Source organism: Mchenga conophoros, linkage group LG22 (genome assembly GCF_057382185.1).
Source record: "Mchenga conophoros isolate Kocher_MC1m ecotype Shallow Benthic linkage group LG22, M_conophoros_male_GT1.1, whole genome shotgun sequence".
In the NCBI taxonomy this organism is placed as follows: Eukaryota; Metazoa; Chordata; class Actinopteri; order Cichliformes; family Cichlidae; genus Mchenga; species Mchenga conophoros.
Genome location: NC_140546.1, coordinates 2,470,051 through 2,497,432, shown reverse-complemented (window position 1 = coordinate 2,497,432; position 27,382 = coordinate 2,470,051). Strand labels below are relative to the sequence as shown.

Genomic DNA, 27,382 nt, shown 5'->3' with positions numbered 1-27,382 from the left:
TGTGCGTGTGTGTGTGTCTGTGTGTGTGTGTGTGTGTGTCTGTGTGTGTGTGTGTGTCTGTGTGTGTGTGTGTGCGTGTGTGTGTGTGCGTGTGTGTGTCTGTGTGTGTGTGTGTGTGTGTCTGTGTGTGTGTGTTACTGCTGCTGTGGGGACACACACTCAGCGCTGCATCATTGTCAGGTTTATGAAATCGGTCTGTGTCATGTTTCTCCTGCAGTCATTAGAAGACAGCAAACCGCAGCCATGAAGGATCCATGTGGTCAGTAATGACACTCAGCAGTAGGAGACCTCACTGATGGTTCCAGGACTGCGCCATTCAAACCCTGATTGGTTGGTATTAAAGACCACAAAGTGTGCCCATAAAACTGCCTCCACCACATTACAGCTCCAGCAGCATCCTGGACTGTCAGCATGGTGGCTTCTTGTGTTGATGCTGCAGAGGCCAAACTCTGATCCAACCTCGATCCACAGCAGCTCATGCTTGGACTAAAACCTCCTGGTCCTCCTGTCAAAGCTCCACGAGTGTCTCATTTTGGTGGCTGTGGGTGACACAGGCCAGTCACGTGATATACACAGAACAGCATCAGTTGGATCCTATTCACATTAGTAATGTATTAATCATTCTGTGTCAACAGTATTAAAGGTAAAAATTGGCATTAATTAAATGTCTGACAGATTTAGTTTTCCAAGTGGATCATTGCGGTCCACTTGGCTGATCTTCATTATTTATTTATTTGTTTTACTTTGAAGTTATTACGGAACAGACATAACCGGGGGATAGGAAAGGGAAAGACACAGACAAGAAAAGGAAAGAAAAACAGAGGGACAGAAAGAAAAGACACTAAAAATCCGCTGGATCACCTGCTGAGAGAAAAGCAAGAAAACAAGCCAAAAGAGAACAACACGGTACAGCAACAAGCCAGATAAACATAACTCACAGTAAATAATAAATATTGAATGTTACTGAGCAACACACAAGACCCACAACCCACGATAAGGAAGACAGTGTGTGTCTGAGAACCCCTGTGTGCACGCTTGTATTCAAAAGGTTTCTCCATGTAACTACCTGACAGAGGGTGTGGGGAGCCATAGCCCTGTCCCCCAGGACATGAAGCAAGCATGGAGGTGATCCAGGGCCCAGACATCTAGAAGCCCCCCAGAGCCCAAGGAGGACCACCGGAGGGGCCAACCTCCTGGAAAGAGCTGAGCCCCAGACAGGGGGTCACAGTGCAGAAGCCACAGGGGGCTGTGGCAGCTGGCTGTGCCAGAGCGGACCGAGCCCCCGGGCCCAGAGACCTGAGGCCCCTCCACCACCCAGAAGGGGCCAGACCGAGCCAAGGGCGCCAGGCCAAGCAGCCAGCGGGAGTGAGCCAGTACATACCTGAGTGCCCAGCCCCCGACACCAAGAACCACTAACCGGTGGGGGGAGCTAGGCCCCCACACCCGAGGGGGCTGAGATGTTCGTGCACACATATACAAATACTCAGCAGCTACTTTTCTAATGTCTAACATAATGTTATCAGTTCTGCTGTCCTGTCCCTTTTTCTTCAACCTTCTCGCCTCCTTTGCGTTGTATTCAAGCCATCTGTCCCAGTCTTTCTTAAAACAATCCCCTTTTAATTTTACTTTGTAAGTCAGTTTCTCCGTTACCGTGATATTTTCTAAACTCTGCATCCAAAGGTCTCTGCGTTCAACCAGTTCTTGGTGTTTCTTTACAGCTGTCAGAAAAAGTTTGATCAGATTGATCTTTCACCTGCACACATCCAAATAACCGAGGTATAACACCTGACATAGGTGTATTCCATAACCTGATAGGCCCCAGATGGCTGAGTGGATCTTATCCCAGAAAGACGTATTTTTATACAGCTCAAAAAGATATTTGAGTGGTTGGGTTTACACGATGACACTGACACCAGCAAGGTTGCAAATTTTTAAGATATTTACTTTTGATTTGAGGCGTTATAAAATATCTAAAAGATTCTTCCGATTAAATTCTCCACATTTCTGCGAGTAGGTGGTTGTTTGGTGTGTTTTCCACATAGCGTAGCGGGATAGCCTCCTTCCTAACTTTTCTTCACATTTAAAATTTCTTATATTCCATTATACAGCCATAAAGTACTAAAATCACTCTTGGTAAAGCATCTTTATAAGCCTGTACACGTACCATAATGATGGATGTATACTGTCCGGTTCAGTCTGTATATTTCTAATAGTCCGTTAGCTGCAAATACCTACACAGATCTTTACTTGTAGGATCATATTTGTTTTTTAATTCTTGGAACCTTTAATTTTGCCTGTTTGATCACTGAGCACATGTCTGTTCACTTTTTCCGGCCCATCGTTTAAAGATAGAATCTATTTTCTTTCTATGTTTTTCCATTCATTTTAAGTCTAGCAGTGGGATTTTTGTAATTTGCTTTAATGCACTGAATTGCCTTTTCATTAAATCCAAATCTTCTTAATATTAAATATAAAAACTCCCAATTAACTCTGTCAAATTCCTTTTCTGTGTCTAAACTGATGAAAGCAGCAGGTGTTTTATTTCACTGTATTTTAATGTTCTCCTTATATTGTCTTGTGTTAGTCTGTGCCTATCAAAGGATTGAAGCCTGTTTGACATTATACAGGCATGTATCTTACACTCTGGATAACGACTGGTCATTTTACATGTTTCTTTATTGGTTTAGGAAGTAGGGTACTGACTGCTTCCCTCCACTAGGGGGGGACAGTTTCCTATTTTAAATCTAGTTAAATGTGGTCTGAAGTATTGCAGCCAGCTGTCTGATAGAAACCCAATCACTTATTGCTTGTTGAACTTCTGTTGGTGTTATTTCTGATAAGTCTATTCTGTTGTGCACCTACGGTGGGCAGATCCAGTGTTTCCTCTTGGTTTAGGTGGACGTTTGTGTGTCGAGTTCCTGTACTAACCTCTAAAAATGTTCATAATGTCAATTAATTGACTTGTGTTCAGATCTCAGATTTTGTTGATGGTTCTGGTGTTTTCATATTCTTCTCACAAATTTTGCAGCTTGAGGCCCTGAGTGGTAAAATGTGTGTTTCTTTTGTATGTATGATTGTAGGGTCCACCTTATGATATAAAGCACCTTGAGGTGACTGATGCTGTGATTTGGCGCTATATAAATAAAATTGAATTGAATTTAGTTTCAGTATCAATGAGTCAGGGTCAGGTATGTTGTGAATCTTCTTTCTGGGCTCTGTGGTTTGATTCTAAAGGCTTCACATCATCTTAAAGATTCATAAATTCTTTTATTCTCTCTTTTTTAAGATTGCTTGAGATTGCAAGTATTTTACCCATATCACTGCACCATTGTTGCTTTCACCTAAGTACTTCTGTGTTTCAGTTTGGATTTGTGTAACAACTTTTTCATTATTCAAGATTCCTGCAGCCTCCATATTGTATTTCTGAACACGTTTTTTGATTTTGTTTTTATTCATGTTATTACTCCTTGTGTCTAATTTAAAAACACGGTTACATGAGGAAAACCATTTTTGTTTAAATTTCTGGCACTCCAATGTTACAGCCTCATATTTGGACAAGTGACTCTAATCTTTACGTACGTCATTGTCTCCATGTATCGAAGAGTCCCATTTCCTCCCATGTATCCTGAACACGTTTTTTGATTTTGTTTTTATTCATGTTATTACTCCTTGTGTCTAATTTAGGATCCATTATCACATTAAAATCTCCACCACATACATAAACTGTTCCTCTCAGTATTATATATTTTCCCATCTCTTTTTCATAATTAAATCTTAACATATTAGCATTGCTATAGTAGATGTTCTTAAAACAAAATGTAGGAGCCATTTTTGGGTTAATACCTTATGTGGCCGCTAGAGGTCACCTTTTTCTGTTTTGTTCATGTAAAGGTATTTAAGGTAGACGCACGTAATCGGCGTCAGGTGTGTCATTAATTGTAAGAAGGCAAACAGCTTGAGACCGCTGCGCTGTTATGTTAAGATGATATTGGAATAAAGACAAAAAAGGACAAGATAAGTACTGCTGGAGTTATTGGACTGTTTAATTAATCCATACATACCAGTGCCATCGCGTCACCCCTGTTGACAACCACCTCAGTGGCTTCAAGCGTAGGCTTAGCCTCGATACTACATTTTATACATTTTTCGTGTTCTAAGTCTCCTGTGTGACACTTATCTGTGTCCTCTCAGGAGCTAAGTCCAGCAGGATCTTAGCTCGGTCATTCTCCACCACCCTTGAGGGCGTCTCCCATTTTGACCTCGGGACTTCCAGGCCATAATCGGCACAGATGTTCCTGTACACTACACCGGCCTCTTGGTTATGGCGTTCCATGTATGCCCGCCCTGCCTGCTAGCATCTTACACCCTGCTGTTATGTGCTGGAATGTATGTGTGTATGTATGTGTGTGTGTGTATATATATACATATTAGGGGTGCAACGATACACAAAATTCATGGTTCGGTTCGATACTTTGGTGTCACGGTGCGATATTTTTTCGATACAAAACAAAATGTTCATGCCTTTTTAATTTGTCATTTATTAAATTTTCACGGCACATTCCGCACCACATCTCTGTGCGTTCATCATTTGTTTGAAGCCAGCTCACCTCCTGCAACTACTTTTCCGAGAATACGTGCTTCTTTTGTGGTTCGGACTCCTTCTGACATTTCTTTGGAGGTGGAGGAACCTCACAGTAATTGCTTAAAGGAGCTTCTTTGACATCTTTAAGAGTTCTAAACAAATGTCTGTCCTCCTCCTGAAAATCTTATGTATGCAAACACGCGTTGCAACTTCTTATCTTGTGCACATTTTTTATTTTGACAGCGAATGCGCACCTGTGGACCACTTATGTGCAGCCCTGGTTATTTAGCTCGTCATATTGCAGCCACAGAAATTATTTTGTCCATGAAACCATAAAGCTGCACTTTCTTTTTGCCTTATAGTCTGATTTGTCATAACTTCTCCGTTTTGTGGTAAGCTTTTCTTTGGCTGTCACTTCTTCACCCTGACCTGTCTTATTTGGCTCAGCAGAACTAAAATATATATCCTGCTGCTTTTACACAGGCACTCACATAAGCTCAGCGATTCTCTGCGCGATCAACCTCTCACATGTGTAAGCTGCGGGAGATTTCACTTGTCATGTTTGCATAGTAAGCTAACGATTGATAAGACGATGTCAGAGGAATTGGTGCACAAATTATCATCACTCACAGATCAGTGCTGTCGCTCTCTATACACAGTTCGCACGATTGCAAAGTGAAAGCAAAAAACAAGCGCAAATTCAAACGCGACTTCAATATGTCACATATTGACAGTGGCTCACCGATGCCAATGACATAATTACCCAGCTACATTTCTGAAAGAATGCAAAAGCATTGACATATATTTTTCCTTCCTACGATAGGCCGACGGGCAGGGCAGAGAGAGATTTTGGTAGCCCGACTGGAAAAATTTTGCGAGCCTTGTATCTGATTGAGGAATCACTCATCTTTGGAAAAGAGAGTTTATTACAGAGAAATGGCTCTTTCCAAAATAAAAGCTATACTATCCGCTTCTTCTGGGCTATATTCTCAGCAGCATAAGGAGAATCATGTGCTAACAGCTGTCTAAATGACTCGGCTAAAGTTAGTAGCATGCTTGTTGTTTTTGTCTTTGCACTAGGATGATGTCGGTGTAAATGTGCAGTCATATTCGTTGTGTTCCCACTAGTGCTTTCAGGTTAATCTCGTTGAAATGACCTTAACGCCACAACACGGCAAATCTCCGTTAACGAGCTACCGTCGATCGCCCCGTGCATGGGGCTAGACGGCCAACACGTTAACGAGCTAACTGCGCTAACACACTAGTTCCCACCCATGTAATTGAGCATTGCGTGGCACATCCAACATACTGTTTTACTTTAGTCCATGACTCGCTTACCTTCAGGGTCATACGTCACATGAAAACCAAAATAATTCCAAAGGCCAGATCTGAATGAGGGTGGGGGAGGTTCAATTTGCCATGTTGCAAGGAGAGCTTAACTTCTGTCTCGCTAACTTGCCCTGCGCTCATTGAATCTGCACTCGACTGCTCCGCCTAGGCAGCACTGTCGAGTGCAGATCCACTGAGCGCTCAACACAGACAGCATCGTCAGAAGGAAAGTTGATAAAATAAATTACAAATTTATTTTGTATTGTTCGATACATATGCGTACCGAACCGAAAGCACTGTATCGAACGGTTCAATATTGATACGAATATCGTTGCACCCCTAATATATATATATATATATATATTAAAAAAAAAAACCACCCAGCACGCCCCTGCGGGCGGTTTATCCTTCAAGCTCGGGTCCTCTACCAGAGGCCTGGGAGCTTGAGGGTCCTGCGCAGTATCTTAGCTGTTCCCAGGACTGCGCTCTTCTGGACAGAGATCTCCGATGTTGTTCCCGGGATCTGCTGGAGCCACTCGCCTAGCTTGGGAGTCACCGCACCTAGTGCTCCGATTACCACGGGGACCACCGTTACCTTCACCCTCCACATCCTCTCGAGCTCTTCTCTGAGCCCTTGGTATTTCTCCAGCTTCTCGTGTTCCTTCTTCCTGATATTGCTGTCATTCGGAACCGCTACATATATATATATATATATATATATATATATATATATATATATATATATATATATATATATATATATATATATACACACACATACAGTAGAACCCCAACTCATGAATACCCCATTTAACGAAAAATTCAAGTTACGAAGGCAATATTTCTGCCCGTGTTACGGCAAAATGCCCGCTAACAAAATCCACTGGCTCTGATTGGCTGAGCCCAGAATGCCCACAATGCCTTCCGAATCATGTGACAACACCTTGGCTTTCGTACTTATGCTTCGCTGAACGACGTACGTTGTTGCAGTTAGCAATTAGCCTGTAGCCTATCATTCACTCAAAAGGCGCGATGGACAGTTGCTCTCCACAGAATAGCTCCAAGGACAAAGAGGACACACAAACCCCTCCTCCAGTCATTCATGGAGAGCTCTGTCTTTTCTCTGTGTGTCTTTCCTCGTGTTAATTTTACTTTCTCATCCGAGTCTGCCTGTTTTATCATTGTTTCTTACTTCCTGTTTTGTTTGTTAGTGAGTAATCTTCTGTGCTTCGTAGTGCGTTTTACTTCCTCCCTGTGATTGTGTTGATTGTGTTCACCTGTGTCTCGCTTCCTCCCAGCTGTGTTTCTATTAGCCCTGTGAGGGTACACAGTCCTGTGTTCAGTCTCACGGTGCCTGCTTACCTCTGCTTGTGTCTCTGTTTCAGGCTTGTAACTCACAGCTTTCTTTCCTTCTGGATTTCATCAAATAATAGTTGATGAAACTCATAACAGACACAAATCTATTAGTTAAATTACAGGCACGTCTTAACGACATTAAGGCTCGTATGACGTGTAATTTAAATGAGTTAAATTCAGGTGAAATTCTGATCATTGCAAGAATTTGAGCCTAAGAACCTCAGAAACATGGCGGCCTCTTGGCCTGCAGTAACACTGGACTCGTCTTTGACCTGGACATGTCCCCCAATGTGCACATCAAAGAAGTGCTTTCTTTAATCATACAATATGAGGAAGACTTTGCTCTGAAGGCAGGAGGGAGGATCTCACCGCAGATCTCCACTCGGGCTTCACCTCTGTGTACTCGTACTGTAGCTTTACAAACGCTCATTGTGTGTAAATGAACCCCAGCTTTGACTCGGTGTTATTATGCAGAGCAGGTGAAGCAGCTCGGCTTCTGAGCTGAATGTGAATAAACACAAAAACGAGGGAAACAAAGACGAAGCAGCCGAGCAGAAAACTCCTGCCTCCATCTCTCCACAGCCCGAGCTCACAAGACGGGCCGAGTGTAAACAAGTCGGGATGATCAACCTCACAACATCTGATAAACTGCTGCCTGCTCTCACACACAGACACACACAAACACACACACACTGAGTTATCGCTGATACTGTGCCGAGTTTCTGATGTTTGTAATTACTGACACTCAATGCAACAGAGGATGATCGTCTGTGTGTGTGTGTGTGTGTGTGTGTGTGTGTGTGTGTGTGTGTGTGTGTGTGTGTGTGTGTGTGCGTGCGCATTAATAATGAATCCTCAGTTCATTTGTATGTAAATGTGTCCAGACAGCGCAACGCTCTTGTCCTCCTCCTTGTGATGAATAAAGCATCAAGGAGGACCGCAGAGCACCAGAGTGAGGCAGGTGACTTACTAATGAGGAACGAGGAAGAGTCAGGCAGGTGACTCAAACAGGAAGGAGGGAGGGGGAGGAAAAAAGCATTAAAAAGTTTAAAAAGCATAAGTAGAAGAAGAGATGGGGAGGAGTAGAAAAGAAGTAAACAGCGAAGAAAGAGGAGGGTAAAAAGTAGAAGCGGGAAGACGAGGAGTGGTAGGAAAAGGAGAGGAAAGAGGAGACGGAACAAAGTATGGGAGGAGAAGAAGGAGAGGAAGGTTGTGGAGATGAAGAAGTGGAGGGGAAGAATATGGAGGAGAAAGAAGGAGGAGCTGCAGACGGAGATGTTTAGAGCTGTAGAAAAACATCCTGTTGATACATTAAACGGATAAAAGCATCGCTCTCAGGGCCAGATTCAAACAGGGCAAAGTAGTGCATGGGCACAATCACAGCAGACCACAGGCTGAGCCTGCAACCTTTTTGTACTTTAAATCCTTATCCTCCTACTCCTTAAATTTTCCATGTTGACAAATGAACTCACAGAAATGCATAAGCAGCAGGGCCAAAAATCTCAGAGTTCCCACAATTTACACACAATCTCGTCGCTGCACTACTTCCATTTACGCCAGAATCCAGTTCCTAAATCTGGACCCTAATCTTGTCAGTCCTGCTGACACAGGTGTGTAAAGTCCAGGAGTCTGCCTCTACAAACCTCTGTGAAAGAAAGGATCCCTCTAAAGCAGGGGTAAGGAGCTCCAGGCCTCGAGGGCCGGTGTCCTGCAGGTTTTAGATCTCACCCTGGGTCAACACACCTGAATCAGATGATTAGTTCATTACCAGGCCTCTGGAGAACTTCAGGACATGTTCAGGAGGTCATTTAGCCATTTGAATCAGCTGCGATGGATCAAGGACACATCTGAAACCTGCAGGACACCGGCCCTCGAGGCCTGGAGCTCCCCACCCCTGCTCTAAAGAGTTCCCTAAATTTGTAACAGGACACTGTTGTTGCAACAAGTCAGCTCATGACATCTCTCCCCTGGTGTGACATTCAGATGAGCTGCTGTGATGTTATTAGTAACCACAGCAGTTCAGCCATGATGTTCCACGCCGAGCTCTGAGCGCCCGGTGAGTGGAGTCACCAACAGAGATGGGCAGTACGTGTTACTGTAATCCGATTACTTTTTCAAGTAACGAGTAAAGTAAGGGATTACTATTGCAAAAACGGTAATTAGATTACCGTTACTTTCCCGTAGGAACGCTGCGTTACTGCGTTACTAAAACCGTGATTTTTTGCGAGAATGTCTCACGACAGTGACGTAAGCGAGTGCGCCGTTCGTGACAACAGCTGTGTGCAGATCAACAGTGGATCATATATCGAGTGCAGAGAGAGTATGAGCGTGCAGCGTTTAAAGCGTGGAAGTACTGACCTTACTTTGAGTTTGATTCCATAAAAAGTGACAAAAACATTAGTGTCCGCTGTGCGTGGGAAGAAAACTTCTTTTTACAGCGAAAAACCCCTAAACTTCCAACAAGCACCGAGTAGCTACGACGTAATGGGAAACTCACAGAGAAATTCGCGGATTCTTCCACTGACCGCGGCACACCTGCACCAGGGTAAACCTCCGCCTACCCCACTCCTGCTTTACAGGTGAAAATAGAGCAACAGGACCGCTGAGTCTTTGACTTTATTTATGTTCTGCTGTGTTTTACTTGCATCTGAGTTTCTTTCTTTCTTATCTTTTTTCTCGTAATTTTTTTATAACTAACGTATTAGTAATTAGACTCTGCAACCATGTTCTACCGTTTTGTGCTAGTCCTGGTCGTTTTTTTCAGTTTATTTCTACTTTTTTCACCCGTGTCTGGGGACCCAGAGCAGAGATCCTTTGTTTACAGTAAGGATCAGCTGTTAGCGCTGAGTCCTGCAGCGGTACTGCCGGCGGACAGACCCGATATTCCCAGCGAGCTGAGGAGGAAAAGACGGGGGTGTCGTGCTGGGAAGGAGCGCCGTCGCCCGAGAAGGAGACGTTATCGACCATCTCTTCCTTCTGTAATTATTGGAAACGTAAGATCTTTGCCCAATAAGATGGATGAGCTCACGTCGCTAACCTGGTCACAGAGGGAGTACCGGCAATGTAGCATCATGATGCTAACGGAGTCGTGGCTAACATCGCTAACTCCGGACACAAGCGTGACACTACCGGGATTCCAGCTGCTGCGAGCGGACAGGACCAGAGACAGCGGTAAGAGGAAAGGAGGGGGACTGGCAGTTTTTGTGAACGACAGATGGTGTAACCCTGGGCACATCACTGTGAAAGAACAACTCTGCAGCAGAGACATTGAGCTGTTAGCCGTTAGCATGCGTCCGTACTACCTGCCCCGGGAGTTCTCACATGTTATCGCGATAACAGCGTATGTCCCCCCCTCGGCCAACGCGGATGCAGCCTGTGACTCTCTCCACTCAGTGGTCAGCAGACTGCAAACACAATCACCGAGAGCCCTTCTCATAATATCAGGGGACTTCAATCATGCCTCACTGGACTCCACACTGCCCACCTTCACCCAGTATGTGACCTGCCCAACCAGAGTCAATAAAACACTGGACTTACTGTATGCCAATGCAGAAGAGGCATACAGTTCATCACCTCTCCCTCCACTGGGCAGATCTGATCACAACCTGGTGCACCTTGTCCCTGTGTATGAGCCCTTAGTGCGCAGGGAGCCACCAGCCACCCGCACAGTGCAGAGATGGTCAGAGGAGAGCGAGGAGGCTCTTAAGGATTGTTTTGAGTCGACTGTGTGGGAGGTGATCTGTGACGACCATGGAGAGGACATCGACAGCCTTACTACATGCATTACTGACTATATTAATTTCTGTGTGGATAACACTGTACCTACCAGGACTGTACGGTGTTTCTCCAACAACAAACCTTGGATTACCCCAGAAATTAAAACCGTCCTCAAGCAGAAGAGGAGGGCCTTCAAATCCAGAGACAAAGAGGAGTTGAAAAGGGTGCAGAGAGAGTTGAGGGGACTGATAAGGAATGGGAAGGAGAGCTACAGGCAGAAGATGGAGAACCAGCTTCAACAAAACAACGTTGGTGAAGTCTGGAGAGGCCTCAGAACCATCTCAGGCCACAAACAGCAGAACTCTCTGCCTGGGAGGGATGTGAGATGGGCAAATGAACTGAATCATTTCTTCAACAGATTTGATTCAGCCATGAGGCAGTCTGCAACATCGGCTGCAGACTCACCCACCCCCACTGCTGCTGTTCCACCTCAGACACTTCACACCTCCTCTATTCACCCTGCTCACTCCCCCCCACCCCCAACAACAGCATCCAATACACACTCAACACAAGGCTCCAGCCTGTCTCTCTCAACCACCCAGGTTAGGAGGGAACTGAGGAGGATTAATGGCAAGAAGGCAGCGGGCCCAGATGGCATCAGCTCGAGGGTCGTCAGGTCCTGCGCGGACCAACTGTGTGGGGTGATGGAGCACCTCTTCAACCTGAGCCTGAGGTTGGGAAGAGTCCCACAGCTCTGGAAAACCTCCTGTGTTGTACCAGTGCCAAAGACTTCACGCCCCAAGGACCTCAACAGCTACAGGCCGGTGGCTCTGACATCCCACCTGATGAAGACCCTGGAGCGGTTGGTCCTGGCTCAGCTTCGGCGCCTAATAAGCTCATCACTGGACCCACTTCAGTTTGCCTACCAGCCTGGCATTGGAGCGGATGATGCCGTCATTCACCTCCTACATCGTTCCCTCGCTCACCTGGAGACCGCTGGAAGCACTGTGAGAATCATGTTCTTTGATTTCTCCAGTGCCTTCAACACCATTCTTCCCTCGGTTCTAAAGGACAAGCTGGTGAACTCTGGAGTGGACCATCACCTCACTACCTGGATCCTGGACTACCTCACCGACCGACCACAGTATGTGAGGACTCAGGGCTGTGTGTCGGACAGGGTCGTCTGCAGTACGGGGGCCCCACAGGGAACGGTTCCTGCAGAAGTTCTCTGATGACTCTGCAATAGTCGGCCTCATCACTGATGGGGACGACAAGGAGTACAGAGGTCTGACCCAAGACTTTGTGGACTGGTGCCAGCTGAACTACCTCCAGATCAACGCCAGTAAAACCAAGGAACTGGTGGTAGACTTCCGCAGGCACAAGCATTCTCCACTGCAACCACTGAACATCCAAGGTATGGACATTGAGGCTGTGGACAGCTACAGGTACCTTGGTGTTCATCTGAACAACAGACTGGACTGGACTCATAACTCAGACGCCCTCTACAGGAAAGGGCAGAGCAGGCTGTACCTGCTGCGGAGACTCAGGTCGTTTGGAGTGGAGGGCCCACTCCTGAAGACCTTCTATGACTCTGTGGTGGCTTCTGCTATCTTTTATGGCGTGGTCTGCTGGGGCGGCAGCATCTCTGCTGGGGACAGGAAGAGACTGAACAGGGTGATCCGAAGGGCCAGCTCTGTTCTAGGATGCCCTCTGGACCCAGTGGAGGTGGTGAGTGACAGGAGAACGGCGGCTAAGCTGTCATCCCTGTTGGACAACGTCTCCCACCCCATGCAGCAGACTGTGACAGCACTGAGCAGCTCCTTCAGTGGGAGACTGCGGCACCCACGGTGTGGGACGGAGAGATTTCGCAGGTCTTTCCTCCCCACTGCTGTCAGACTCCATAATAAAGACTTTAACTGATCAAGCACACACATCCATACATGTGCAATAATACTAAGTGCAATAATCCTTTCTGTCATCGTTGTATTTTTACTCAGTTGTATATAGTATTTGTATTTGTATTCTATTTTTATCTTATTGTATATTTATTTTATTTTATTCTACTGTATATAGTATTTTATTCTATTCTGTACAGTTGTGTACTGTATTTATTCTTATTGTATTCTAATTTTTGCCTCATAACTTTTACACTTTCCACTTCCTGCTGTGACAAAACAAACTTCCCACGTGTGGGACTAATAAAGGTTATCTTATCTTATCTTATCTTATCTATTTCAAAGACTGAGTGTAAACACAAAAATATTTTATTTTATGTGCTGGAATGTGCAGAAAATAGGTTTAAATGTTAAACTAATTTATTCCAGTCAGAGAATGTTGCAGATAATTACATTTTTGCTTGATGCATAAAGTTAAAAGATTAAAACTAATAAAACAAGTTTTAAAAAGAGACTTTTCCATTTGATTACATTTTGTATGATGGATTATGCAGAAAAAGTAGAATTGGGCTGAAAGATCTATCACTTTATCAGCTACTCAGGTTGTAAATCGTGTTTTTAAAAGTAACTAAGTAACTAAGTAATTAATTACTTTTGAAAATAAGTAATTGGTAAAGTAACGGGATTACTTTTTTGGGGAAGTAATCAGTAATTAGTTACTGATTACTTTTTTCAAGTAACTTGACCAAAACTGGTCACCAACACTCCAAACCTAGCAGACAACAACAGCAGCAGGATGTGAACGTGTAACTGTAATGTTTGACATCCTAACGTGGGAGTGAATGCAGAGTGGACCGGCCTCAGGTGGCTGTTAGAGGAACTGCAGAGGAGCAGGAGGCAGATAAACCGTGGGAGCACTCCCCGTCCATCACAGGCTAACCGAGCCCGGATCCACACCTGCAGTCATACTCACCATCACGTGATTAACCTCTCACCCACGGGGCGCGCAGGTAAGCCATCTTTGATGTGAAAAGATGTGAACCCGTCCTTTAAATAACTTCATTTGCATTCTTTCATTCAAGCTCAGCTCTGGCTGATTTCGCCCCGGAGACATTTTTTTCCTCAAACATATTTGTTCTCAGCTTGCTCTGCTCCGACTAATTAAGTGCAACACCCGTCTGTGGTTTCACGCTGTCTTTGACACCCACACAGCGGCTGCAGGTGGAGGTATCACTGCTGCGAAACGTCAGTCGTGGAAACAGTTTTTTAAACGTCGGCTTTCTCTAAACGTCTGGGTTCGCTGCTGTGCAGAGCGGGAAGGAAAGGGTTAACCTGGACCAGTCAGGGAAGGGGGACGAGCCTGGAACTGACAGCGCGATGAGCAGCAACACTTTGTTCTCTGTGTTAATGAGCTTTATGCTTCAGACTCTGTTTATTTTGCTAATATCGTTCTGCAGTGACTCGTGCTCGTTTAGCATTCCACTTTGTGAAATAATGACTCACATGTCAAGTGTTTGTTCCCTTTGTTGGGAAATAAAACCAGACCAGTGAACTGTCCATCAGCTGCGCTCATTGTGCAGGAAACCAGCGTCAGCCTGCAAACAGCAAACTCAATATGTCACATTCAGAGTCGGGGAACAGGCGACATTTCTCCACCGATGCTCATTAAGCCGAGAAGTAACCAAAATTCAGGGAAATCAGCCCCAAAAATGTTAATGAATGTGTGCTCCCGCTCCCTCGGTTATGTGAGCGCTGAATTCGTGGAGATGAATGCAGATTCTCCAGGTGGCTGCCATTAAACCGCTGACATTAAACATTAATACAGCTGCAGTCAGAGATCACGCTCAGAAATGTGGAAATCACGACGGAGAAAAACCAGCTTTTCTGTTTCATTTCGGTTTCCTCTGCTCTGGCGTTTAGTGCCAGCGCCATCGACAAACTCCGGTGTGGATACTGTTCAACCTGCAAGATGAGAAAGTGTCGGGATTGATCGAGTCATGTTTGTCGTGTTGATTTTCCAACAAAAATACTTCCTGTTAGAAATTATGAGGCTCCTAATTAATGAAGACGACATGTCCAAGATGCTGATCGGCAGCACGTCCACGCACAGCGTGACGAAGGTAAAACCAGCCTGTGTGTGTGACCCACAGACCAGTCTGCAGCAAGGTTATCAAAGTTAGCTTCAATAACTGATAAATACAGTCAAAACCACCTGAAACTATCAGTTTGAGTCTTCAGTGAGTTTAAGGTTTCTTTGAGATTCTTGACTTCAAGGTTCCCGGGTCGGTCCAGGGTTTAGAGGGTTTGTGGGGTCAAGGTTTTCCTTTTAGATGGGATTCATGCTGAAGCTCCATAGCCCTCAGTCAGCACCGTAGTTTATGTTCCCTTACCTTTGTTAGTTCCCTGTTGTTCCCTCTCTGCTACTCTCATCTTTATCTGTAAAAGCTGACAGCTCACTTATTGAAGTCTCACGGGTCAGAGTGACAGTACAGGGAACATCACCATTAGAGCTACTTTGTTTCCTCTGCAAAATGTAACTAGACCCATCACCACCAGGGGGCAGCATTTGACCACCTTTAACTTTTGATAGTTTTGATAGTCCCTCATTTCCTCATCAGGTTTTACCTTTTGCAGACTATCATCATCAATATCAATGTGTTTGTAATAATCGGTCCAGTTAAATAAAGGTTAAAGGTTAAAAAAATCCCTTGTGGTAGAAAGTGGTATTACACAAAAGTACAGCTCAGACCTAGTTTAACTTCACCTGATATCTCTTCAGTACAGCGCACAGGTGAGTTGGACATAAAGTCAAATTCTGTTCATAGATTTTGTTCATTTTGGAAAGTATAAAAAAATAATAATTTACAAAGCAGTACTTTTAGTCAAAGTTTTCTTGTTAATAACTGAGTATTTGCATTCACCCACCATGTTTTTGAGTCGGCAGCTGATTTTGTTTTTCTGTTTTGGAGATTTTTTATGAGAAATTTCCCAGTCACAAATTCAGTTTCCCAATTATTCCAATGCCACATGAATGCACAATTACACAAGCTGGCGATGACATGTTCTTTTCAGAGTGGAGGTGACTTTGAAAGCCTCCATCTGGAGCTGCAGCGGCTGTTGTTCGCTGTTTTGTAAAGCAGCGTTTTGCAGCCGTTTTGGCTCCGGTCCCTCTGAAAAGGTTTTGACTTTCTGCCTGAGACACAAAGTCAGCAAAGTCAGAGCGAGCAGGCCCGGAGCCAGAGCTCCTAACCTCCATATATCACACTCGGCAGCAGGCACTGCCAGCACAGTTTGGAAACACGAGGATAAAACCACACGCGACGCATCCTCTGAAACATTAGTGAGATTTATGCCTAATCTCCACAGATTTAATGGAAACTATGAAGGTAATCTCTGGTGGAGGTTGCTTTATGTCTGATAAACACAGACAGACAGCTGAGAGTGTTTGCAGGGACGTTGATGCTGAGAATGAATCCTGATGTGTTGGTGGTCTTCCAGCTTTTTTATCTCGCTCCATAACTGAATAAAAACATCAACTGCCTGACATATGATAACTTCCTAAACAATAAGCCTTTTATTTTAACGCTGTCGCATGTTTTCATGCTGAACACTAATGAGCTGACAGTGAAGACGAACAGCTTTCTGCAGAAGATGCGAGCACTGCAGTGTGGCAGGGCTTCAGCGCTGCTGTGGATATTAAAGGCCCCTCAGCCTCAGCCAGCGCCTTCATGCCGAGGGAATTGTTCAGGAAGCTGCTCAGTATGTACCCATCGACCACATCCAGGTCACGCAGTCACCGGCTGGCTGTGCTCAGGTAGGAAAGCCAATAAGTACAGACAGAGATTTCAGGGGGATGCTGGGGACACAGCCCCCTCGTTAGTTAGAATACATGCATCCGTCCCTCTGTCGTGAACACAACACAAACAGCTGGATTCAGAAAAGCAGACACAAAGGCTCAGTCAAGGATTTTACTGACAAACTCAGAGTGTGCAGCAGGTTTCCTCACAGGCTGAGGAACACGAGTGAGCTTCCACTGCTATAATAACCTGGTAGAGCAGCCGCTCTCTTAAATACTGCAGGACGGCAACAAGTGATGAGGAGCAGGTGTGCCGCGCTCTCCTTAAACAGGCTGCGGTGCTGTTTTACTCCAACAGAGGGCCCTCAGCACAGTTCATGAAGCAGACGCCACCTCTAACGCACCGATTCGTCTCCACAGACGCAAACTGGAGGTGCTGGAGTCATCACAGATCTTCAGATTTCATTTAAATGCAGCGTCCTTCCCCCCACAGTCCAAACTGGTGGGTAACTGGTCACTCTGCATCACCTGTGGGTGTGGTTGTGTGTCTCTGTGTGACAGACTCCTGCAAATATTGAAACAAATCGCACAGATGTGCAGAACAGCATGAAAAACCTGCAGACTCCATGATCACAAACAAATAGATGATTTCCTGAGCACGCTCTGAGAGCCGGCCGGGCCGCTCCACACTCCGCGTGTCACTCGTTTTAGTTCAGCTGTTATTAGTTCCTGATAGAGTCAGTTAGTTTAGTCTTTTTAATGACGATAACATGCAGCCTGTCTTTGGATAGAATAAATATTCCAACAGGAGCTCCTGTTTCAGTCGTAGTTTTCAGTTCCATATTCACCACTGTTATACTTCCTGTCATACCTGCGAGGGTGCATGTGTAGTAACGTCTCCGTGGCCTCACGTTTACTGTCTCATGATAAAATCTGTGGTACTTGGACCGGAGCAGAGACATGGGAACCATTACCACAGATTTACAGATCCATGATGGTCCTGTTTGCTGTGTGTCAGCGTCAGACACTCGCAGGTTAAAGCTCCAGCAGCTTCAGTCATGAAGCTCATCACCATGAAACATTACAGACAACATTTGAAACAGCTCAGGTACCCTGGAGGCGAAGCTCGAGAGCCTAAGATGGCTTTGGACATGTGCAGAGGAAGGAAGTGCAGTCAAAGAAAGAAAGAAGAAGAAGAAGAAGAGTGACGGAAAAAAAACAAATTGGTCAAATTCTAAAGTTTGATAGTAGAAATTGAATTGAAGATAAAATGTCTTTGATTAGGTTTCGTACACGTATATGATGCAAATGTGAGCTGAAAATCCTTCATAGTCTCGTATGTTTTGCATTCTGGGATGAAATGAACACATTTCTCGATGCTCTCAGAGCACAGCACCTTCATCCTGCCCAGAAACATCTGACCGATGAGCGGCCCGAACGTCCTCGTGTGGTTTGCAGTGACGCGTGTCACGTGATCAGTGAGGGTCGACCACCCTGAGGATGACTATGAGGTTACCTGGGACTCGTCATCAGTTGTTTTAGACTTGAGGAAACCTCTGGATGGAGTGAAACACCTTTATGAACCAAAGGAAGTCCACTTACCTTCTTTTCATGTGGCCACACTTTCACCTGCTGCTCCAGGTGGTCGCCACAGACGCCACATGCTGCCCGATGCCCTCGCTGACACAACACAACCACCCCATTTATCCAGACTTGGGACCACAAGCTAACGAAGACCGAGCAAGTAATAAAAACAGAGAGAATAATATATATTCATGAATATGATCATTATCTGTGAACAACTGCAGGCCTTCTGGGTTTGTAAACAGCTTTTAATAAAATAATCTGCAATCTTTGCCAAACTCATGGAGTTTAAAACAGGGAATCAATGAACTGTGCGTGCGTGCGTGCGTGCGTGCGTGCGTGCGTGTGCGTGCGTGCGTGTGCGTGTGTGTGTGTGTCACGTTGTAGTCCAACTGTTCACTGTGCAGTTGGCATTTTAAAAAACAAGTGCCCCACGCCTGCGTCTGACTGGGATACAGACTCTACCTTTAATGTCAGACGAAGCCGGTGAGCTGTGTTTCTGTGTCTGTAGCACATGTGTGTGTGTAACATGTGTATAGCGTGTGTAGATTGTGTGTGAGTAACTTGTCTGTAGAGTGTGTGTAGGTTGTGTAACCCTTCCAGCACCCTCGTCTCAGAGGTTTCTGGAGGAAAGCTGGTGCAGCTGGTGGAAGCGATGCTGAGTCACTGCTATTGATCGCATTAAGTGTGCGCTCGCACTGTAAAACTTAACCGGCCTTTTAACGGCACACTGAGAGCCGTCTGCAAGCATTTACGCTCATTTCCTCCATCCTCAGTCTCACCAGGCTGTTTTTCACATTTTAATCAAACTATTAAGTGAGTGTTTGGTCATGCAGGAGATATCAGTGTGTTTGTTTCCTATTACTTCAACATAAGTTATTAATATAAACCCTGTAATTAGGCCCTATCACTTTTATGGTACAGTAAACTGACTGCCTGATGTTTAATCCACAGCCCTCACACACAGACACACACACACTCACACTCACACACACACACACACACACACACACACACACAGACACACACTCACACACACACACTCACACTCACACACACACACACACACTCACACACACACACTCACACACACACACACACACACTCACACACACACACTCACACACACACACACTCACACACACACACTCACACACACACACAGACACACACTCACACACACACACAGACACACACTCACACACACACACTCACACTCACACACACACACACACACACACACACTCACACACACACACACACACACACACACAGACACACACACTCACACACACTCACACACACACACACACACACACACACCGAGTACTGAACTGTGAACCAAATAATGACTTTATTTTTTCTTTTTCAGTCGGCTTCATTTGATTAATTGCGGGAAAGAGTCCAGAGGTCGTGAGCGCTTCTGTCACGAGACAAAAAAACCTTTTCACCGTTTCATGTGCGCTTTGAAAGTTTGCTTCGGTTTTATTTGGACTTTTGTGACTGTTGGTGAGAGCACGCCTTTGTATTTCTGATCCACACGTTTAAAAAGACTTTTTTTCCTTTTACATGAATTTTAATTCTGACCACAATGATATGCAAATTCTCTCCCAGGGTGTGTCACAGTTTTTCCTGTTTTTTGTGGCTGCATTATTCAAATGCCCACCTGCTTGATGTCAATTGAAACAAAAATAGGTGCTTCCTGTGGTTTTGTTCGGCTCCGCTTGCTCTTTTGGTTTTGGAAGTTGTGGGTCGCCAAAGCGGACGTCTCTCTTTTCTCTGTGTGAAAGGTCACCGTTTCAAACGTGTTGTAGGCACGGGAGGGTCACAGACTGTATATGAAAGATGGCTGTGCCCACTGTGACATCACCAGTTGGTTACTCTGAAGTATTTTGCTGCTGCTGTGTTGTTTTACAGAGCCACAGGTGAGCACATTTGGAGAGAGGGTGAAGTTTACATCCATTGGGAGTCCTCACACATTTGCTTTGATAACTTCCTTCTCAAACAATCACTGTGAATCAGTGATTCAGTGTTAGCATTATGGGGCTCTGTGGGGACTGTTGTGTCTCTGAGGCCTCCAGTGGTCATCGGAGGAACTGCAGTTTTTGGCATTTTGCTGCCTGGTGGAGGCCGAGGGGTTCTATGGAATAACTGAATAATTTTCATTGCTGGAAAATAAATTTGGCTTCAAATCCACAAACTGAGAGGCAGAAGAGCCACGGTGACACTCAGAGGGAAGGAAAAGATGCAGCTGCACGTCCGGCTTTGGCACATCTGTACATTAAGCGTCCGGAAGGTGAAGAAGAGCGCTGTAATCTTTAATAAACGTGAAATGAATGTCTGCGGTGAGAATGGCTCCATCGCAGCAGGAGACAAACGTGTCCTGTTATTTGGTGTTCCAGCCGGACGATTCTTGTCTCCAAAGCTTTTTATCTGCTGAAATTTGTGACACTGACGGTGCTTGATCACTATTTTAAAGACTATTTTGAGCCTTGACTGGTTCAGTTTTTAACTTTTGTTGCTAAGCAATGTTGACCAAAACTCTGCTTATTGGTTAGAGCTGGCACTTTTGCCTGGCAACATTACCTGATTGTGTATTCTGGAGACGCTGGCGAGAGCTTCCAGTTGCAGAAGATGGCGCAGGCTGTGGCATCGATCCTGCTCTGAAGGCCCTCTATTATTTCCAGCAGCTCGTCCTTAAATGCATCTGAACAACACAGCAGAAAAGGGGGCGGGGCCGCGAAATAAGCAGCGTACTTCACGGCACAGGGAATGTGAGTTTTGATAACAACCCGACCGGCAGGCAGACAGCTGCAGCCCTTCACCGGAGAGGACTGAACGGGGGCAGGGTTAATTAAGAAACCGGCTGACGTGCACGTCCGGGCCTATCGGGGGCGATGCATTTACTGACAATCACCTGGGCTCAGATTTCACTGCATTCAGCTAAACAAACACAGACATTCCTCCCTTATTAACCATCTATATTTACTAAGACGGTGGCTGTGATAAAAACAAAATAAACTGAAATACAGCTGAAACAAAAAACATGCTGTAAGAGAGAGTCCACCTTTTGCAGGGCAGCGCATCAATCAAACTTTATTTATTCATCAGTGCCCACAGTATTCACAGGCACGAGCTGATACTAAGACACAAAATTTGTATTAATTCATGATATTAAAACACAGATAAAAATGTGAGCTAATAAATGTTTCAGTTCTCTGGGTAGTGCAGGTGTCCATCTGCCATAAAGCAGCGTCATGGGTTCAACTCTGCGCTGAGGCCATTTAATTAGTGTCTTTCTCCCAGTTTTCCTGAATTTTCTCCCCTATCGTGGTCTAATAAAGGCTAAAAAAGCCAAAATATATTTAAACAATGGAAGTAAAATATAATAAAATCACAGAAATTCACAAGGAATAGAGGATCTGATATATGATGAATGTTTAATATTAAGATATAGCCAGAAAAATAAAAAAATAAAATTGCATGGATGGGTTGAATAAAACATAGAAAGTCATCTCTGCAGAGGCCTGAGAGGCTGATCATTTAAATGAGCACAATTCATGAGAAATGCAAAGTAAAGTGTAATAATTTTTAAATGATAAAAAAACAATAAAACTGTTAAAAATGCTAATTAACAAGAAACATACTGTATATTAAAAGGTCGAGTAATTCAAGAAAATGATGAAAATTGAAAATTAAATAAACAAAATAAATGAACATCAAAGACGTTAGAATTCAGTTTCTCCTGCAGCTGCTTTTTTATACTTGACCTTTGACCTTATGTATAAGAACGCATTAATAATTTGTTCTTTTAGCCTGAAAAGCGGCCACGCTCTTTCTTTCTGTTTTAAGTGAACAGACTGAGATTTGGCATTAAAATGGTTTTATCAGCACTGATAAGGAGCCAGGAATCAGAGCCGATCATAAACTTACACTCGGGATGTTTGATTGGTGACGTTGGACATATTATCACAGAGGTCAAAGGTCACTAAATCGCCCAAGTCCTCATAAACCGATCGCATAACTCACCTACACATAACCACCGGTGGGAGCAGGCAGGGTGTGCTTCCTAAACCCGCCTGTTGGTGTCGCTGTCCGTCACGTTTTCGCACAAGCGCGAGGGTTCGTCTGCACGTTTATTGCATCTGATCAGGTACGACAAGCCCATTATCAAAATGCACGAGCTCGGTGCAGTGTGGTGATCGTGGATAAACTTTTCCTTCCACTCCCACGCACTCTCGCCCTCCTGATCCCACCGAAACTCCTTTTAAATGAGCCCAGGTTGAACAGGTGGGTGCTGATGCTCCAGCCGCACGTGAGCACGGTGCTGTGAGCGGGTCAGCTCCAGGATCAAACAGGTGTCACAGAAACACCCGAGCGCCGTGGGTTTTGTTCCCGCTCACATCGCTTTTATTTCAGATTTTACATTTTTATTTACATGTCGTGGGTTCATGAAAGGGAACTTTTGCAACATTTTCTCCGAGTTTAGGAGAATTCACAGAGATCAGAGCTGCACGGTGTCACAATCACGAACATGTCACACACGAGACGGGAACGAGTCCGGTGATGGTGTGTGTGAGCGGGCGTGAGGGTAAGAGTGCAGGAAAGTGGATTAAAATGAGAATAAAGTCGGTGCAGAGGACCACAGGTGTGTGAGTGTGTGTGAGAGAGCGTGTGTGTGGATGTATAGGTGGTGCCTGCCTGCTGCCGGGGTGCTGAGGCTGAGCCGCTGCAGGAGGGGGGCACTCTCGGGGGGTGCATGGCCGCCGCGTGGTCGCGCCTCTCCGCCGTGCCAGAGTCCGGCAGCGTCGCGGTCCAACTTTTCTGTACATTTTCACGTCACCTGGACACCGAACATAAATTTGGCATCCTATGCAAATATATGCTGACGTAAAAGATCATGTGGTTTTTGTCGTCGATCCCCCCTATGAGCAACGAGCAGGCTTTTTTTTCTCCTCTCTACTGTTGTCTTTAGGTTAGCTATGCTACAATCTTTACTGTACCCAGCGCTAGCTATATGCGCCCCGCACCGCTCCACTCTGGATCTCTGGGAATAATCAACTTCCAGCCTGTCGCACCGTGCAGCCACAGACTCCACACAGGTAGGACACGAGGGAAACTTCTCGTTTTTTTACTCGCGGGGATAAATTTTGACCAAAGTGACCGCAAAAGTGAAGTTATTAAAGCGGCTTGGTTGCAGGCAGACTAGCCGCCTGGCTCCCTCTCTCTGCCCAGGCTGCTGCTGTTGCTGCTGCTAGCGACCGTCCCCCTCCATCACAGCCTCTCGGAGTGGGAACCACGGCGCTCTCACCCCGCGGATCTCCTCGGCAGCCCGGCTGGGATGGAAATACTTAGACACCTGGCTGTCAGGTAACTTTAGTTGCGGGGTGACTGCTCTCCGGGTGTATTTGAGGATAGTTGTGAGACAAGTGAATGTCACCCGGTTCGCGTTGTTTTTTTTTCTTCTAGTAGCCAACTTTTGCCGTCCCCCCTCCACCCCCGGTGAAAGTGCACATAATAAATTTATTAGCCATTGGGGCTAGCCGTTAGCCAGTTAGCCCCTGCTAATGACGGGCGACCCGGCGGAGCTAAGAGCTTTAGCTTTAGCCGTTCCCCGCACACAGCAGCGGGAAACGTGGCTGCCCGTCTCTGGATGTTGTGCTTTCATGTCGGGAAACGCATTTGTTTTGGCTGCCTCCCCCTCCTCTCTCCCGTCTTCCCCTCGGAGTTACAGCGCTGCTCCGCGGACCCGAATGGAGGATAAATCCGCTTTTTGTCGGCGCCTCGGTCTCCGCGGAGCCGATGACAGTGCGGTTAAAGAGTCGGCTCAAGTGTTGTTGTTGCCCGCTGTAGGTTAGGTTCAAACGGGGCTAGCTAGCAGACAGCCAGTCTGGCTGGTTGGGTCATCTGAGGTGAAGCCTCCGTCAGCGGGGTGCACAGAAATACGCTGCCTGTTTGCGGAGAGCCGCTTCCCGCTGCTTTACCGACACTTTCCCAGCTTTTCCGCTTTATACTTGCCTTTCACCGAACTGTCTTTACCGTTAGATCGTCTTTTCGGGCTGTTTTCACCGCCGATGAGCGAACTGTTTGGCGGTCGCATGTTGAAGCGAACTGCCGTTTACTTTGGTATTAAACAGTTTTCCGCTCGGTGCTTTAAACGTGTTCAAATGTGAGGCTGAAGTAGTTTAAGAGGGGCTTTTGGGCCGGGCCGGTTCCGAGGACGGGTTGCCTGTTTGGTGGACAGACGCTGACTTCGTGCCAGTTAATGGCAGACTGGTTTTCTACTGGTTTCAGGCTGCCAGAATCCACAGCGCTCGGCTTTTCCACGGGAAACGCCGTCAGTGTTTGTTCTTTTTGCACAATTGTGTTTTTAAACTGCATTTATAAGGATCCGCGTTGATATTGAACTGCTTTTACTCCGGTTAAGCAGAAATGTGTGCGTTTTTTGCATAATTTTGCAAATACGCGCTCGGTGTATTTACATCCAGCGCCGTGTGTTTGCTGACAGACTGGGTCACTGCTGCCGCCCGACCGTGCGGGGAAACCGGCTTTATTAGCGCCCGTTTACTCACCGGGACTGCCTGCATGCCCCGTATGTGACACGGCCAGGAGGGTATCCACATGAGGGGCGTGGGGTGGCACCAGCCCCCCTCAAATATCAGTGCCTCGCCCCCACAGGTCCTGCGGTCTAATGTAACTTAGTACATTTACTCAGATACTTTACTTGAGTGCACATTTAATAAACTTTCAATTTATTTAACGATTTCTCCTTAAAAAAAATCTCAGAATGAGCCTTTGCAGGATTTACTGCACTTGCAATCAAGGCACAGAGTTCCCCTTTTAACCTTAGTTAACAGAAAATTGGGATGTTTGATTATTAAAAATTAATTGTAAGCTTGGGAAAATTAAACCACACTTAAAAAATACTGTTTAAAAGTATTTTTTTTTTTAAAGAAAGATGTTTGTTGGTGGGTTTTATATAAAACCAAACAGCTATATTTTGGATGCTTGTGTTGCACTTTGTGCTCTAGGCTTTGTTTTAAAGCTTCAGAGGGCTGCTGCAGATTTTAAAATATAAATCTACTCATTTTTGGTGCTATAATATTTTGAATAACACCCCCAGCAGCATATAGGTACAGAAAATCATATCCAGCTGCAACATTAAAGTCTGCACACCATTATGATCTAATATTATGATGCATGTCGTTCAGCACAGTGAGTGGTCTGTATGTAGGTACTGGGAGTATATTTTGCAGTGTAATTTAAGGCTTTTCATACTGGTTTTGCTTCTTTGCACACTAGTTTTCTAGTTTTCTGTATCATGGCTCAGGACTGAACATGAGTGTGAAATATTTTTATTTCCTTTGTGCCCCCCATTCGAAAAAAGTCCCGCGTACGCCCGTGGACGTGGCAGCTGTTCCTTCTTCTTGTAGTCAAACTTCTCCAAGTTCGCCCAGCCTGTGTTCACGATGTTCCCCGACCTAATTTCCTACCCCAAGCCCTGTTACATAAAATCATGAATAATTGGATGCAGCCGGCTCGCATGCCGCTTCAGACCTAACGCGGTGACGTGGTTGGAAATCAAAAAGCCATTTTGACCTGTGACCCCCTTCCCCCCGCCCCATGGCCCCCCTTCAGTTGAGAAATATCTCTAAAAAGGCGTAGTTGTGTTTGTTTTGCAGCTTTCCCTGCTGTCCTCATGTGACTCCCTGCAGTCTGAAGGACGTACAGGAGGAAGATTTCTGTCAGGCTTAGGCGAACAGGTGTGTAAACTGAATTTGGGCAGGTTTCACCCTCCACCACATCCCTGACAGTGTGACTGAAGTGTGTCTTGGCTCTTGGAAATCATTGGAGAGGCTCGTATTTGGCAGCGGCTCCTCCTCTTCCTCCTTCCTCTATACTGCCCGGTGACAGCCTTAAAATCCACCTCCTCCCCGCCGCTGCACCGTGCGCTCCCGCTGAAAGTGTGTCAGGATTTTTTCTCCTTTTCTTTTTTTTAATATTATCTCCCTCTCGCCTGTTCTGGTTCATAATCACATTTCCTTTTCCATTGACCGACTTTTTTTGTCTCATATTTTGCCGCTATTGTATCTGCGCCGTGTCAGGCTTTTTAATCCTATGATATGGATGCAGGGATCAGTCAGTCATGCTGCCAGTCTCCGAATCAGAGCACGCTCGCTTGCTCTCTGGCTGCTATTTATTTGTCACAAGCGCCAACACACACACAGGCGCACACACAGCACGCAGCTTTGGTGCGCTTTCCCTTCCTCACTACTACTCTCGCGTCTCTCACACACACACGCGCACACACACTTTCGCTTTTCCTCTTCCTGCCCTGACACGCTGCTTTTTCTCTTTGACACACACATTTTGCCGCTTCCTGGGAAGTGCAGCTGTGATTTGCTGTTGCCACCTGACCTGTCACCCCAGTCCCCCCCCCCACACACACACACAGACACACACACACGCAGCCATAGTGTGCTTTATTTCACCGTTTGCACTGCTCACATCATTGGTTTTTTATTGCAGAAAATTGCTGCTCCACTCGTGTGTTTTCATTATTTGTAGCGATAGAAAAGGACCCCTTTCTGTGTGTGTCTGTGTGTGTGTGTTGCCCTCAGTGGCATTCAGTCGTGACAGCTCACACACACACTATGCAGCACTCTTTGTCGCTCTGTCAAACTGCTATTTATTTCACGCACATGCACACACACACATGCAGAAAGCATGCATGACAGCTGCATCTTTGCACACACACACATTCAGTCACTCCTTTTTTTGCTCTTGTGGCGCACACACATTTGTAGTTTGGGTGCTTTATGAAATAGTAAGAGGGTGTGTGTGTGTTTGGGAAAGAGTACGAGCATGCCAGGTTGTGCGTGAGTGAAGTGGGGGTGATTTTCTGTGAGTCACTGCGTGTGTGTGTGTTACTGTCCACTCCTGCCTCACTGCTGGAGCTCTTCACAGGGAAACACACACACACACACACATACACACACACACACACACACACACACACACACACACACACACACAGCGGGTGCATTGGATGTGCGCTGCTGCTGCTGCTGCTGTTGGATCAAACCCACGTTCCACATCGACTTGGAGGCTTTTCAGAGGTTG

General features: G+C 45.6%; 1 protein-coding gene across 3 annotated transcripts in view; it reads left to right on the top strand.

Moving 5' to 3' along the window:
• The first annotated feature begins 23,019 nt into the window (after positions 1-23,019).
• The window catches only part of LOC146548505 (zinc fingers and homeoboxes protein 2-like), a 128,900-nt gene continuing 124,537 nt past the window's right edge, over positions 23,020-27,382 (top strand). The window contains exon 1 of one of the 3 annotated variants that reach the window (XM_085261795.1): positions 23,020-23,361. The gene's annotated coding sequence lies outside the window, so the exon portion shown is untranslated. The other 2 variants (XM_085261796.1, XM_085261798.1) reach the window with 2 other exon arrangements.